Source organism: Cupressus sempervirens, chromosome 7 (assembly GCF_028749045.1).
Source record: "Cupressus sempervirens isolate cs-2001-9-10 chromosome 7, ASM2874904v1, whole genome shotgun sequence".
NCBI lineage: Eukaryota > Viridiplantae > Streptophyta > Pinopsida > Cupressales > Cupressaceae > Cupressus > Cupressus sempervirens.
The window spans coordinates 311,830,988-311,846,602 of record NC_143124.1 but is presented as its reverse complement, the minus strand read 5'-3'; positions in this window follow the sequence as shown (position 1 = coordinate 311,846,602).

Sequence of the window (15,615 nt, the reverse complement as noted above, 5' to 3'; positions counted from 1 at the left end):
TATATCTTCATGATGATGATGCATCATGTAATGTTTATGGTTTTATTTACTTTAATTGCATCATGGATTAATATTGGATGATGATGTACTTTATTTACATGGATGTTTATTCTTTTAAACTTTTTCATACCTTGTAACATGTACTGTGGATGATTGAGCAATCTAAAATGTAATTGAAAAAGGACACTTGTAATATTGTTTAAGAACATTGGAAGTATCCTTGTTATTTCATAAGGATGTAATGTCAGATGAATAAGTTATGATTAGAAGTAATTTAACGTTAAGGGATCTTTAAAGAATGTAATATGTTATGTTATGTTATTTTCAGTTGGATGTTACTATTGCTTCCGCAAGTGTTGCGTATGGTTTATCTTTCACGTTTAGAAAAAATAAAATTGTTTGGTAAACTTAGTGAAATTGTTTGGATGCCTTGGTGGGGCATTACACCTTAGGATTAGATTCCTCGCTTTCTACTCTATATTTATCTTGACTACCAAAGATAGTCTCCAAAACCACCATTCCCTTTGGGATCTTATTAGTTTTCAACTGCACAACCTCTTGTCCAAATACAATATGTTTTCCATCTATATTTTCAACATAGGTTGCACAATCAATTTCTTGTCCATACATTTTGTCTTCATAGTTTAGAAAATTTATGATATCCCTATCTTCTTCAAAGACCTGCCAGTTCTAGACATTATCAAGAATGGATGGCCTATTTTACAATACAATTTGTGAGACACCTACAAAAGATATATCTTGAGGCTTAATGGAGCCTACATTTACTAACAAATTGGCCATCTTGTTATTACTTCTATCCATCCAAGAGATACCAAAGGCATCAAACAACTCAATTTGGTCCCAAACAACATTTATTTATTGCTTCAACCTTTTATTCTTAGATGCATATACCACTCTTACTTTGGAAACAACTAACTCTAAGTCACCTATAATAGGTAGCCTTCTTATTCTATGGCTAGTTGCAACCCTCAATCCTAGTAAGAGTGCTTTATACTTAGCTTGTTTGTAAATGAAAAGTTTGGGTAAATGAGTATCTAAATGCATTCTTTTCTAGAGATATGAACACTATCCCAGTCTTTGAGCCTTCCTTGGAACTTACACCATCAAAATACATAGTCTACAAGTTTGGTGAATCCATGCAACATGCTACCTCTTGAATAATCACTCGTGGGAACTTCTAAACTTCTTGAGTAATCAATTCTTCCCTAAAATAATTTACATCTATTTCTAAGAAACATGTGGCATCCTTGTCTACATTGTTTCCAAAAACATAATTATCCCTTGGCTCCCTATCTACCTTGATATCTTTGTCACCTATATGAAAACTGGCATATGATAGATCACATTGTAGGCTACCTCCCATAGTAGCACTCCATTTTATGGAGAGTAGCTTTCCATAGTGAGGAGGAATATCAACTACAAGGACCATCATGGTCATTTCTACCTCAAGATAAGCAACTAACTTGAAAGGCGGTACATTATTGGTACCTATAATGAGAACTTCCCTTACATCCATGCCCTTATGCCTACCTTGTTGAATAATTTATCATACAATTATTTAGAGTTCAATCATTTATGACTAGACTAAGGAAAGTAGGATCAATATCCTACAAGTAAGCCACATATGAATTGTCCTAATACATTTGAGGTATTTGTGACATTATTTCCACACCTTCTATTACAACTAGAGTTTGTTGTATAGTCTTTTTCTCAACAATGTTGCTATTACCTATCCCACCCAACCATGACAAAACCTTATTCTCATACTCCTCTATTCTAAATAATTTAGATAAAGGAAATTTTATAGTTATTTAAGACAATATGGATATCATATCAATTGGATCATAGATAGTAGGTTTCATAAAAATACCTAGAACTGAGAGTGTTTGAATAGCAAGCACTACCACTTTCTTGGTAGGATCAGATTCTGGTTTCTTTTCTTGGATAGTAGCCTTAATTATTTCCATCTTTTTAAAATTGCACCTTCTTTTTAGGTTCCCATTTCTTACTCTTACTGTCCTTAACCTTGCCTATCATTGTAGTGTCCTTTTTACTATCATCTGACATCCTATGAGTAATATCTTTACTAAAAATTTCAAATGGTTTGCTAGCTTCATTATTAACATTTCTATTTCTCAAAGTATAGTTATTAGGAAATTGAGATTCCATTTCTATTGTAATTCTATCAATTTCTTCCTTAGAAAGCATCCACAAATTTTTGTGACCAACACTTGAAGATATTGTGCAAACTTGGTCCTCATCACAATCTTCATTATCTAAGAACACTTGTTGATGATATAATTGGTAAACACTTCTCTGATAAATAATATCAATTTATAGTTCTCCCAAATTGGAATCCTCATAATAATCACATAAATTCACCATATTACAACTCACATCTTCTTGATCATTTTCCTCTTCTCCTTCCTCATCTTGCACATGTTGATTTGCAACAAATGATTGAGCCAGGGCATAATGGTTAGGGGAATGAGGGGCTTGACATACAATACACCATGGTACATCATTAGTCATATTGACTTAGTTTTTTTGCAAAGGATCAGAGGTGCCTCTATCTTTAGGACATTAAGCAGTATTAGGAATAGGCTCACCATCCTTCCACTGAGTAGTGTATGGGTAGCTATACATTCTAGGTTGCCTATTGAAATGATTATTATTTATTGGGGCTTTCTCACTAGCATTAGACTTGCCTTCTTATTTTTTTTCTACACTGGTGGATTCATTTCTTTAAGAAGACTTATCACTTGACCCATTGTGTCCTCTTCAAGTTTCTTGCCTATAGCAGCCCTATCATTTTTCTTTTTATTGTTCCTTGGGTTGAACAATTTGGGGTCATCTCTTCTCCCTAGCTTACTAGAAGCCTTTCTATTCTTTTCAATATTTATTGTCATCTTGTAAGCATCTTTTAGTGTTTTAGGATCCTTGTCCCTTAATATATATGCCATATTGCTATCAAAAGCATTGAAATAGGTAGTGAGGCATACATCTTCATTGAGTCTCATCACTTGGAACAATTTTTACAACCCCTTCTAAAATTTGATGTTAAAATCAAAAGCAAACTCATTCTAATTCTTTTCTATATTATTCAACTAATTTAATACAAAACCAAAATTAGTGTTATCTCCATATTATTCCCTAAACAACTTTTCCAATTCATTCCATGAACAAATGTTGTCATCTGGTAGCCTCCTAAACAATCCCTCACATCCTCAATCAATGAATGAGAAAAAAATTTCATGAGCACATCTTTATCTTCTACTTCATAATCAGTAAGCATATCTACAAACATTCTTAAATTTTCTTCACCAGTAACAACATTGTTTCCTAAAAAAATTACTAGTTTATCCCCAAGACCAAAAGTTATGAGATGTGGAGAACCAAGGATACCTATGAATGACATTTGTATATATTTCTCCATGTACTTGGGTTTTTTCTTAAAACCAGCAATATTTGATGTACTTACTACATTTGGTTGGTTTTGGGTAGATACTTGAGGCTATTGTATTTGCTAAACAACATGAATTTGAGTATTGGGATTAGAAGATGATACAGGGGCTAACTGAGAAACACTTTGGCTTGGAATTATTTCTCCATAAGTGGGGATAGAAATTGTAGTTGGGGTGGAAATATTAGGTAATGAAGCTAAGATGGAATTGGATTTGATAAATTGGATTTTCCTCCTACTCTTTGCTACTTGTGCTTCATTTTCTACTTTCTCAAGCTCATTTTCCAAATCCTCCATCTCTTTCTTAACATTTTCTAAATCCAGATCTAATTTAGACGTATGAGGGTTTGTAGACTTGCTTGGAAAATTTTGAGTCTCATTGATTTCAATCCCTACAACCTTTTGGTTTCCTTTATCAATGGGTCTTGTAGTTAGATCTATGAGCTCTGGTTGAATAGGCTTATAGGGCTGAACTTGAGATATAATAGGTTCTTCTCTTTGTTTTAGGAGTTGCTCTTGTTCTTTAACCTTAAACTTCAAATTTTCTATATCTCCAAATACATTAGAATGCAAAATAGAAGTTCTCTCTCCTAACTTCTTCTTATTCTCTTTAAGAGAAGCCATTCTTCTGAGCAAGTTATCTATCTCAATGAGAGTTTTCATAGTGTATTTCTTTTTCTCTTTTTCCAAATAAATATTCTTGGCATCTTCTTCTACAACCCACTTCTTGAGGACTTCAATTTCTGAATACACTTCTTTTGGGTCTGCAAAATTTATTTTTGAATTAGCTGGGTCATCTAGATCTATAAGGTTTGTTTCTACAAATGGAACCTGCAAAGGATTGAAATCAAAGTCCCTATCATTCTTATATCCCAATCTATGATTCATTTCTTTTATCACATGTGGTTTGCAAAATATATCCCCCACTAAAGAAATATTTTTATTATCACATAATATTTCTTCACACAATGGGGTTTTGAACATCCCTCCAAAGAGTTTGGTAGTTTCTAATTTAGATTTCAAAGAAGAAGACACTTTCTCTACCACAAGTTGGTATTGAGAGTTCACTGAAACACTACCTTTGGGTTTCCAAGTAGGGTTTGCACCTACTTTATTTTTTTTCTGATTCCTCCTACCTTCTTGAGGTAAGTCAGTATATAATGGTACTTTAGGATTGGCTCTTATATAGGCTCGTGTATTCTTTCTCTTGTCAACCATTAGTGAAATCACTTGTAAATAATCACTAGCTTCAAAACCTTGACCAAGTTGCTACCCTGAAAAGGGAAAATATATAATATGAAATAGCTTTAGACTCAAAGAAAAAATTTCATGGGAATAGATTTGACACAAGATGAGTCAATCAAAAAGACTTTTAGAACTACAACTCCTACTTGATAGATGAGACACTTTACAAGAATAGTATATATCACACTACTTCTATGGTATTGGAATTTTTATAAATTCTCAAGGTTTGTCACTAAAAAATTCAAATAGCATGTGAAATATGTAATAGAATATAATATAGATGTATAACAACAACACTAGAGACTACAATAATTCTTACAAAAAAGCATGTGTTGGACAACTCCTAATAGAGTCACCATTTTGTTGGTGTTTTAAAACTACCAGGCATTATAGACCTGATACTAGGATGTCAAGGAAAAAGTTTAGTCTAAGGGTTAGATATTTTCCATAATCAACTAAGAAAATCTTCATATTTTAATCCAACTTCAAGAGGATTTTAAAAATTCTTTACTCTTCAAGCTTTGCAAAAGCTTAGGCCGGTGGACATTATGGATAGAGGTCTTAGTACTTGATATTTTCTTCACACTTGATAATTCATTCATTTACAAACACTCTTTCATTATACGTATCCCTTATAGAAGATTATTTTTCACAATTCTTCTTGGTTTGCCAAATAATTCTAGGCTAAAGAAGCTACCCATAACACATAGAAATTACTTGCAAACAAGTGTTCACCAATAGTTAAATTATTCATACATCAAAGTAAATTTGATTTGATTTTATAATTTTTCTTCATGCTATTCAATGACTTCTTCAACATCCAACTAAGTATATCATGAATGCTTTATCCATTGTCATTCGGAGTCTACCCATTTGATAAATTATGACCTAATTAAATGCCTTGCTATCAATTATATTAGTAATTAATCCTAAAATCCATACTTCTAAATATCCTTCATATGTGACTAGAAATCTTATCAATTTAATGAAGCATTTACTCAATTCCTTGAATCAAAAGCAACAAAAAATTGAAATAAAGCTTATCCTAGCTGCATCAAATTGCATAAACCTTGCTAACACAATCTCAAAATAACTAGAATATAACAATGGAGACAAAACTCAAAGAAAATAGATATGGAAGAACATTTTCTTTGTATTAATTCTCCTTTGAAGATTATACGATATTGGTGTGGACTCAAAAATACTACAAAACAAGACAACTTCTCATTCAAATATTCTCTATATTCTTAGATTTTTAGAAGAATACATCACAAAACTACATAAAGTGTTAATGGAATGAATACCAGACTAGCATAAAATTCAAAAATTACGTAAGAGTTTAGACACTTTTTCTAGCCTTGGGATCTCATTTATATATTATGAGAGGGAACAAGCTTCAAGCCTAGAGGGAATAAACACATGTCCTTAAGATAAAAAGAGATTTTACAAACAAAAAGGTCATTATCACCAACAAAATGTCTTTTATCAATGACCTTCTTATGGTGGGACCAACTCTATTGTAGCCTTTTGTTGTTGTTGCTCCTCCAACTATGCGAGAACTTGATTTGCATATGAGGTGTCAGGCTCTAATATCTAAAAGTTTAACACAACTTGTTTATCTCCATCCAAACCATCATGAACTAAAATTCCAACAATTACAATTGATTTTCTATAGCCAAATAATTAGTTTGACTAACTGTCTCTATTTATGTAGACGGTTGATCTTCTTTTCTTTCTCCTAGTGCATCTATTTTTTGCAATTCATCTGGGTCCACACCAATTTCATTAGTTTCTTTTGATGGCAGTTGATTTGATTGAGAAAGATATACCATCCATTTGTTGAAGAGTGAGTCATCTAGCCAATCAAAATTCAATACAACCTGTTGCTTCTTCAAAATATTCTCCCTCAATTTCTTAATTTCATCAAACTCCTTTTTGAAAGAATCAACGCATATTTGAACTTGAACAACTTATTTAGTTGTTTTAGCAAACCATATGTGACCCTTTAGCATTTGAGACCTACATCCTAGTCTTGTCTCTTTTTTATAATAGATCTTATTACTAGGGCTTGATGGTCATCACTATAGTTTAACCCCTTATGGGCTTTTAAGACTTCTTCCTTAGTTTTGAACTGGGTGTTTTTTGCTTTGCTCATAGTGTCAAAAATCATAGCATTTGCGATATCCCATTCAAGTAATATCAAGACTCCAAAATCCTTTAGTAATTGTCTTCCCCCTTTAGAGGTTATATGTGCAAACTCCTCCATTAGACTAGCTTTAATTTCTTCCTCAATTTTAGAGTCCTATTTGCCAAGTTGCTCTATTTTAATCACTTTGCATTTTGCCTCAAGATTTTCAATAATTCTTCTCCACAAAAACTAACTAAATTCCCTTGATTTAACAAAACTTTCATTATCTAAGAATTTCTTAGATGCCTCTTCTACTACAGGGTCAATCTCTTTTCCTCTAAAATCGTCCCCACTAAGGGCTAATGAAGGCATTGTGGGCTCCTCTAGGACTCCTTCCTCTATATCTACTATGGTAATCACAATGTCATTCTCCCCTCCCATTTTTTTTCAATTGTTTCCTTAAGGAAACTTCATCTTCTATGGAAAGAGGGGTTTGTGTACAGGAATACTCTTCACCCTCAAAGAGGAACCCTACTCTAGTTTCCATCTTTTAGAAGTAGGTGCAATAGGTGGGCTCTCAAATAGTTGTCTTTTGTAAAGAGGTGCAGGCTGCACACTCTTTGCCACTACATATCCAAGCCTTCTTTGCAATGTGTATTGGCCTAGTGATAGAATTACCCTATTGGCAAATCTATTTTCTACTTCAGCTATGCTATCTAGATAAGTTTGAATTAGGATTTCCTTCCTCTCATTTAAGGTTTGCATAGAACCAAGAAAGTTTCTCATAAGAAAATCCATTCTAGCACCCCAATATTTCTTATCAACAAGGGGATTGTACTTTGGTTCAAAAGTATTAATAAATTCAATAACCCTACTATATACTTTCCATTTTTCCTTTCTAACTTCTTGTTCTTGCAAAACAAATTCATTCCTAATTATATCCTCTAGAAAGTATACACACTATTCATGAGATTTGGCCTTGGTTCTTTCTTTGAACATAACATAGAAATCTTCAGGATATATAAAATGGGAATGAGACTATGATTTGATATTTATCCAAATATTTATCAAAGCATTTCCATTCACCTTTTGTAATTACAAAACTATGAACAATAGCAAAACTTGGAAAAATTGTACCTCTTAATTAGCCTACAAGCTCTGCCTCTTCAAGTACTCCTATCTACCATAGGATTTCTACAATTCCAACTTTCAAAGGCACTTGGTAGGGTAGAACATGGGGCTTGCCTTGAAAACCATATATTCTGAAAATAGTTGAGACTACATAAGGGATGACATCTCCACAATTGTGGCATACCTTCAACCCTTTGGCAAAATCCTTAGGTCTAATTAATTCTAACAGGAGTTGAGGTATCCTAGGAATAGTTGCAGCTAATATAATCCTCATCCTTGAGGCAAAATATCTATCAAATATTACAAAGCTAACATCTATAACCTCTCATGTCATATTTGTACTCCACAACTACACATGAAGCTTCCCTCCATCCCTCTCAGTCTCCAGCTTCATCTCTTTATAAAAAATAGACTGACCTTTATAAAAACATATGTGCATAAGTATAGACTACTAGTAGAAAGGTTTTTGTATTTTGGCCTTATGTATACCTATCAGCCCATTATGAATTTCCTCTACTAAGTAAGTGAAAAAATAAAAAATTGAACTCATACCATACTATAGTGTCTAAGCCATGATGAAAATAATAGATCCTTGACTATGATCGTGTTCATCCATTCCAAATATCTTGTAGAGAGAAAAATACAATGCTTGTGATATGGGGTTAAAGTATTTTTTCAATAATGGCTCTGGAGTATTTGGTGTAACCAAGAATAAATGTCCTATCTTGACAAAATGCTCTTGCAATGACCCTTTCCTTAAATACACCTTCTGAGTCTCAAACCTAATTTGTAAGTCTTCAAAATTGATTGGTTTGTGCAATGCATGATTAGGGTTTAAAAGAAAGAATTCCCTAATCGTCTCAGGTATAACCTTGAATAGATTTTTTCTAGCATGATTCTTGACTAACCTAGATATAGGATCATATCTTTTTTTAATCAAATTCAAAAGATCATCATCAAAAAAACACACTAGGAATCACTAACTTACCAATATCAAAATTGCAGACATTACTCAAAGGGGTATCCAGATTTATTTCTGAGAACCACTTTCTGAAAAACTCCAAACCCTTGGAGATGTCTTTGAATCCCTTAACCAATTGGCTTTGTTGTATAAACCCTCACCGATTTGCAACCAAGGGATTTTTGGTACCAATTCCCTCCCTTGTGCTTTTTCATTTGTAGACTGAGGCAATTGTTCTAAAAAATCCTCATGCACATTTCTCTTTTGATAATTCTCCTTACTAGAAAAATCTCATTGCAGAATCCTTAATATCTATGAAAGTAGTCTTAGAAAATAAAACCCTGGGTGATTAAAGGATATATGTACTCACCAGCAAAACACCTATAATTCTAGAACTCAATACTTTACCACTTAAAGAAGGAAACTTTTGCTAGATTCTTGCTCAGCTCTGAGAAATTTATCTCTTAGTATTCAATAATTGACTATAATTCATGTTTTATACAACATTCCTTCCACAAAAACCAACATTGATAAGAATTAAACCTTTCAACAGTCATATTTATAGACACGTTATTTTGAAAACTAGTTGTAGATTCGCCAGGGTTAGATGTTTCTATTTTAAACTTTAATGTTTGCACCTTTCCTTCATATAATATGCTATGACGCATTCGGTCCCTTTCTCGCTTTACTTATAAAGTATGCAACTTTATTCTATGAGAAAGTGATAGTCATTGATCAGATGTTCAATCAATGACTATGAAAAATTGTGCAATGTTTGCATTTCTTTCATATGCTAGACCCACTTGAACATGCATTAGTCTTTCACTTTCTCACTTTGCTTAAAATGTATGCAATTTCCTTTTGCGAGAAAGTGACAACCATAGATTTTACACATGATTAATGGTGTCACATTTAGGCACAACTTATTATCCAACTTAGCAATGTCAACCAATCAAGACTATTCAGTATGCTGACTCACCCTATCACTTCTCAGTTTTTGGTTGAAGGCTAAATTAGCTCCCACCATGCTCCACATGTCAAAAGCTTGCATTGCCACTTTGGTTAAAGTCCATGCTACTACATAAAGTGATATTGTGACAACCTTTGATTTTGATCCAATCAACGACTTACAAACATGTTCCTTTTTGCAGTTTGTAAGACATAAATGGACCTATCGGGACAGAGGTCAAGTAGTCACTTTCTCTCTTTGTTTAAAGAGTGGACATCATTGTTTTGCAAGAAAGCAAGGATCATTGATCTTGCAAGATCCAATGACCATCATGAAATTGACTCTTGGTTAGGTTTGATAGGAATAAAACATAAGGAAATAAACCCAAGCCAATCATGGTTAAGAAAATGACCTACACACCTTAGTAAAAGGTTTTAAATGGAATTAAAAACAAAAGGGCACCCAAAAACTTATAAATAAATTTTTTTTCAAAGTATTTTTAGGACTTCACTAAGGTTTCCTGCATAGTCTTAAATTGAAAAGAATAAACCATGTTTTTGAGAATGTAGGGCACAAACCATACTAACACAACATGAAATTAAAAGTTTTTAGTATAGGGAAAACAAGAATTGAAACACATAACCCTAATTCCAAAAAAGTTGCTAGATTTTCACTGAAAAATTCAAGAATTTTCAAAGGTATAAAAGCAAGCCAACACCACATTGTTTAACTTGCCCTGCCAAATATATCTGATGAAGTTGGGCTTTGCTTCAATTGCGATGCCTACTTCATTGAGCCTAGTCACCAGCTTGTCTTTAACACATTGACTGCACTTCACTTTTGTTGATTGTGGAAGTTTATGATTCCCCATTTTGTTACATTTGCTCCAACAGAAACGGTATTCCCATTTATGTTCTAGTGCCTCTTATCCTCATAAGGCTCGAAGGTTGTGTGATGGAAGTGTAGGTCAGGTTGGTCTAATATGCGTGCTTCCACTTGAATAATTTCTTGGCTAACATTTATAGCAAAATTGATAGTTTTGTAAATAGTTCCACTCTCATTCCTTTGTCATGTTTTAATGAAATAGTCTACCTAACATAATTAACTTTAACATAAATACAAAGGAATCATAGAAAAAAACCACTCTTTTATTCTCTAGAAACCATAGCAACAAAATTATAATAGAAAAAGACACTCTCATTTATTTGTTATATATTGATTTATATAATATATTAGTATTTGTAAGTAGTACTATTATAACATTTAATAGTTTATTCAGCTTTACTGACTATTAAATCATTTTAAAATTTTACTTTAAAATTAATACATCAATAATAGGTACTGGCTAATCTCTAGACAAAATGCACTAAGGACAAAACAAAGTCAACTTTTTTTTCCGAAATTCACAATGCACTAAGGACAAAACAAAGTCAACTTTTTTTTCTCAAAATTCACTGTGTTTTTTCCTTTTTTTTTTGTTTTTGACTAAAGAGTATGCAGATTAAATGCTGAAGTTTTTATGTTTTCAAATTTTTGAAATTTGATCAACTGTACAATTTGTAAGGAAGATAACAGTGTCCTTAATAATATAAATGTCTTAAGACAAGCCACTACAAATAATAATAATAAAATTAACAACCAATTTTATTAACTATAAAAAATAATAATACTATAGATACAAGATTTTTACTAAAATCTAACATAATGTTTTTAAAAATAACTAACTTTTAATTAATCGAATATACTTTATTAATGGGCCTGTAAGTTCGTGATTGGCATTCTCCTTTATGACAGCATACACTGCTTTCAGCGACTCCGGGGCTCCGTTCTCCTTAATGGGTCTCACCTTATATATTTGGGCGACATTGGGTGCGCTTGCAGAAAGATTCACCATATAATCCCTTTCTTCCAATTCGAATGGGCGGTAAAGGAGTAATTTACCATCGAAGACAGGCTTTCTATCTGACTCCAAATTGTCTATGAATTTACTAATAATTTCTCCTTCATCCGCCATAGACTCATTAGTCCCGCATCCAGAAACTTCCAGAGGAGCTTCGGTCGATATGCGCAGAATGTAAAGAAATATATACTTATGAAGCTCAAGGGTATACTCAACCTTGAAATGATTTACCGCCATCACCACTTTTCTCTCTTGAGCCTTTCCCTTACCCTTGTTCGCTTCCACCCACTGTCGCCCTTGCTGACTGTTACTTCCAATGGCCATGACTTCTATTTTGCTGGAACAAAAATTTCCCTTTGCCCCTCTGTTAACCGCAACAACGATTTAACTAAACGGTTTTGCAAAGTTAAACTTGAGCGGGAGGGAATTTCTTACTCTTCTACGGAGCAACAGAGGGAAACATATAACCAATACAAATCGGTTGGTTTCGTTTCAAATTCCCAGTAGTGTGCCACAGAACGGATGGGGCGTCTTTTGGTTTCTTTCCATTTCGAAGAGTGAAACATATAAATAAAATTCTATTCGATTCAACTTGATTTGTAGAACAATAGACGGAATCATAAAACATTCGTGTGCCTTTTTCAGTTTAACTTCTAGCTTTTTATCGTGTGCCTCCACAGCTTCGTTGCAGCTCAAAATATTTTGCGAGTTAAACTTGAATTCGGATCAACCTCAATGCCTTAGGTTTATGTACCAAATGAATTATAGAGAAGAGGAATGTAACGGGGTTTTAGAAGATTATTCGTTTCATGTCAATTTTTTTTTAACACAATTGAACTAGAAGTATCATAGTAATAGATTACTCTTCATCATTAAACTTTATTTGGACTTGTTTTTATAACAAGGTTAAATGTCTAGATCCATTGTGCTATTTCTTATAAGGGCATTCCAATAAAAGAATTATAAAGAGGACTATATAGATATTTGTTTAATATTTTAAGGGTTCAAAGATTTAGATAATGTTTATTTCAAAACATTATTTAGATTTCTTTCTTTCTTCAAGCAATGGATGAGTAAAATTTGGTTAAGGACAAATATGAAACATATTAGATAATTAATGAGTGGCTTCTAATATGATGCACTTGATTGAATTTAGAAGTTTCAACAGTAGTGTCAAGCGTTTGTCGAACTCCTCCTAATTAAACTTTGAAAATATTTGAATAGGTATCCTTGTGCTAAATTTAGCCTATTTTACTCATTATATTCTATAACAAGGTTACTCTATTAGGTTTTTATTATATCATTTGGTTGGTGAGGATTGACCTATTCATTTTGTAGTTACTAAGAGATCCTTAGACACATATTCTCATGTTTTCTTATAGATCAACCTAATTGGATTTGTGACACTTGCATGCCAAAGCCTATTATTTCATATGGTGAATGTGTCCAATTATTCTAAAATGCCAACCATGTTCATCTAGACATGACACATTTTTAGAACACAAATATTGATTAACATTGAGGACACATAATAGTATTACTGTTTGTAGTTTTCTCTCAATATTTATTTATCACATTTATAATAAGGCAAAAATTTGATTGGGTTCTTAGATGGTAACCAAAATTATCAATACATTAATCCCATTAATCCCCTCTTATGATTGGTAGATTTTCGTTGATCGATTATCTAGCAGTATAAATCTTAATCAATGAAGGTTTTGACTTCATTTTTGAGGTTACTCCACATTTGGTACTTCAACTATGGTCTCTTTCATCCACAAATTTTTTTTGAGTATATATAATATAGTTTTTTCCCCCAAATAGAAATGGATAATTATTAATATTTGTTCTATGAAAATTATAAAATTGTTTCTCTTTTTAGGTAGTATTATCAATTATATTCTATATTTATATTTGTAATGGTTTACCTTTTTACCTCATACTACTTTTTATTTATTTGTATTCTTATTTTGAGATAACATTTTCATTATTTTAGATTAATTGATAAATAATAAGATTCTATGAATCTCAATTTCTTTCTACCCATAGTCAATTCATGCTTACATATATTTTCATCTCCACATTAAACATTTATCACACACATTCTACTAGGTTCACAAAGATTAACTATGTATAATATTTGTTAAAATGCTTGTCACAAGAAATTAATTATGCATGAAATAAGAAGTAAGAAACTCATGGTTTCTCAATTGAATCAAATTCTTATAAAAATATCATCTCTTCTAAACCATTAAATCTCTAAGCCTTTTGACTAAAAACTATTGTGTATGATAAAAAATTAATGAAGAATGCCTACACAATTCATAAATAATCTAGAATATATAATATTGTGATCTTTACTGTTGAAACCCTATGAAGAAAATTATAACTAGGCTTGAACCCACAATAAGGTTATACCTTGTTCAAAATATAAAATTATTAAAATGGGGAATGTAAGTGCATTTAAGTATAGTTCCAAGAGCTCACTACTCAACACCTAGAGGGATATAACCATTAGGAATACTCACTCTCTTAAAAAGTATAATAATAAAAAAAAAATGATACATTGCTATCTATTTAATTATATCTACCCTAGATATATAAATGAGTTCTAATAAAGTACAAATCAGTCCCTTGATACAATCCTCCTTACCAACCTTATATGAGTCATCCAACCCTCGTATACATGTACTACTTCTCTCAAAGAATTCTATAGCATCAATGACCAATCTTTCACTTCACAAACATGATTTATTTCCTAATCATTCAACCTCTATCAAGCATAAGGTTCACCAAATGCAAATTTCAAATTTGTAACTCTCTAAACAAAAATTAACAAGCTTTATCAATAATGGTCTTTGAAGAATAGCATTGATCCTTTAAAAACCTCCTTAAGATCATAAATTGAAAGCGTTAAATACTATACCAGTCACATAGATAATTTATTTTATCAATTCTATTTACACATCAATAAAGAATAGAGTGAAATCGGCCTCTAACTATAAAAAATATTAAAATATCATCAACTTGATCAATGTACGTCACCAACTTAGAAGGAACATGCAAACAATAATATCCATCTCAACCACAACATTTCCTAGTATTTGTTTCCAACTCTAATAACATAGTTGTAAACATAAAAAATTTGAAAATGCATTATGAACCCTCTATATCATGAACCAATTAAATTAAATATACATCAAAATATCAATAACATATATCAAACTTTAATAAAATAACTAGGTTTTGTCTGTGACCTCATATTGTGCTTAAATCTAAATGTCAACCCCCAAAAATTTGCATAGAACAAGTAGAAAATATCTATTGGATTGTATAAAGTATGAAACTCCTTATCCTTAGTAATTATTCCTAAGAAAATATATGAGTGTATTGCACCACTAGTAAAACTATGTAATGGCCATGTTGACATGATTAAATACATATATAGCCTGCTACTTGTTTACCCCTTTGGTGTTAACGATATCATATGATAAGAAAAATAATTAAAAACCAACCTTCCTCATAGTATTATAATAATGATTCACCCGTTCAACCTTCTTAGTATTTTTTAATCCCAATAATTGACCACTATCAAATCTTTGTAACTCAAATAAATTGTAACAACTCAAGAAGAATTTTCATGGGAACTAGTAGCATTAAAAATTATCTCTTAATTGCATGTGAGGATGTTGATAAATAAAATTCAAACAAAATTAAATTGAACAAGAATCTTTAAAGAAATCAAAAGTTTTATCATAATTCTTAAGGATTATTTGGACAAATGTAGATCTAAAATGAAAGAGTTGCTAGATCACGT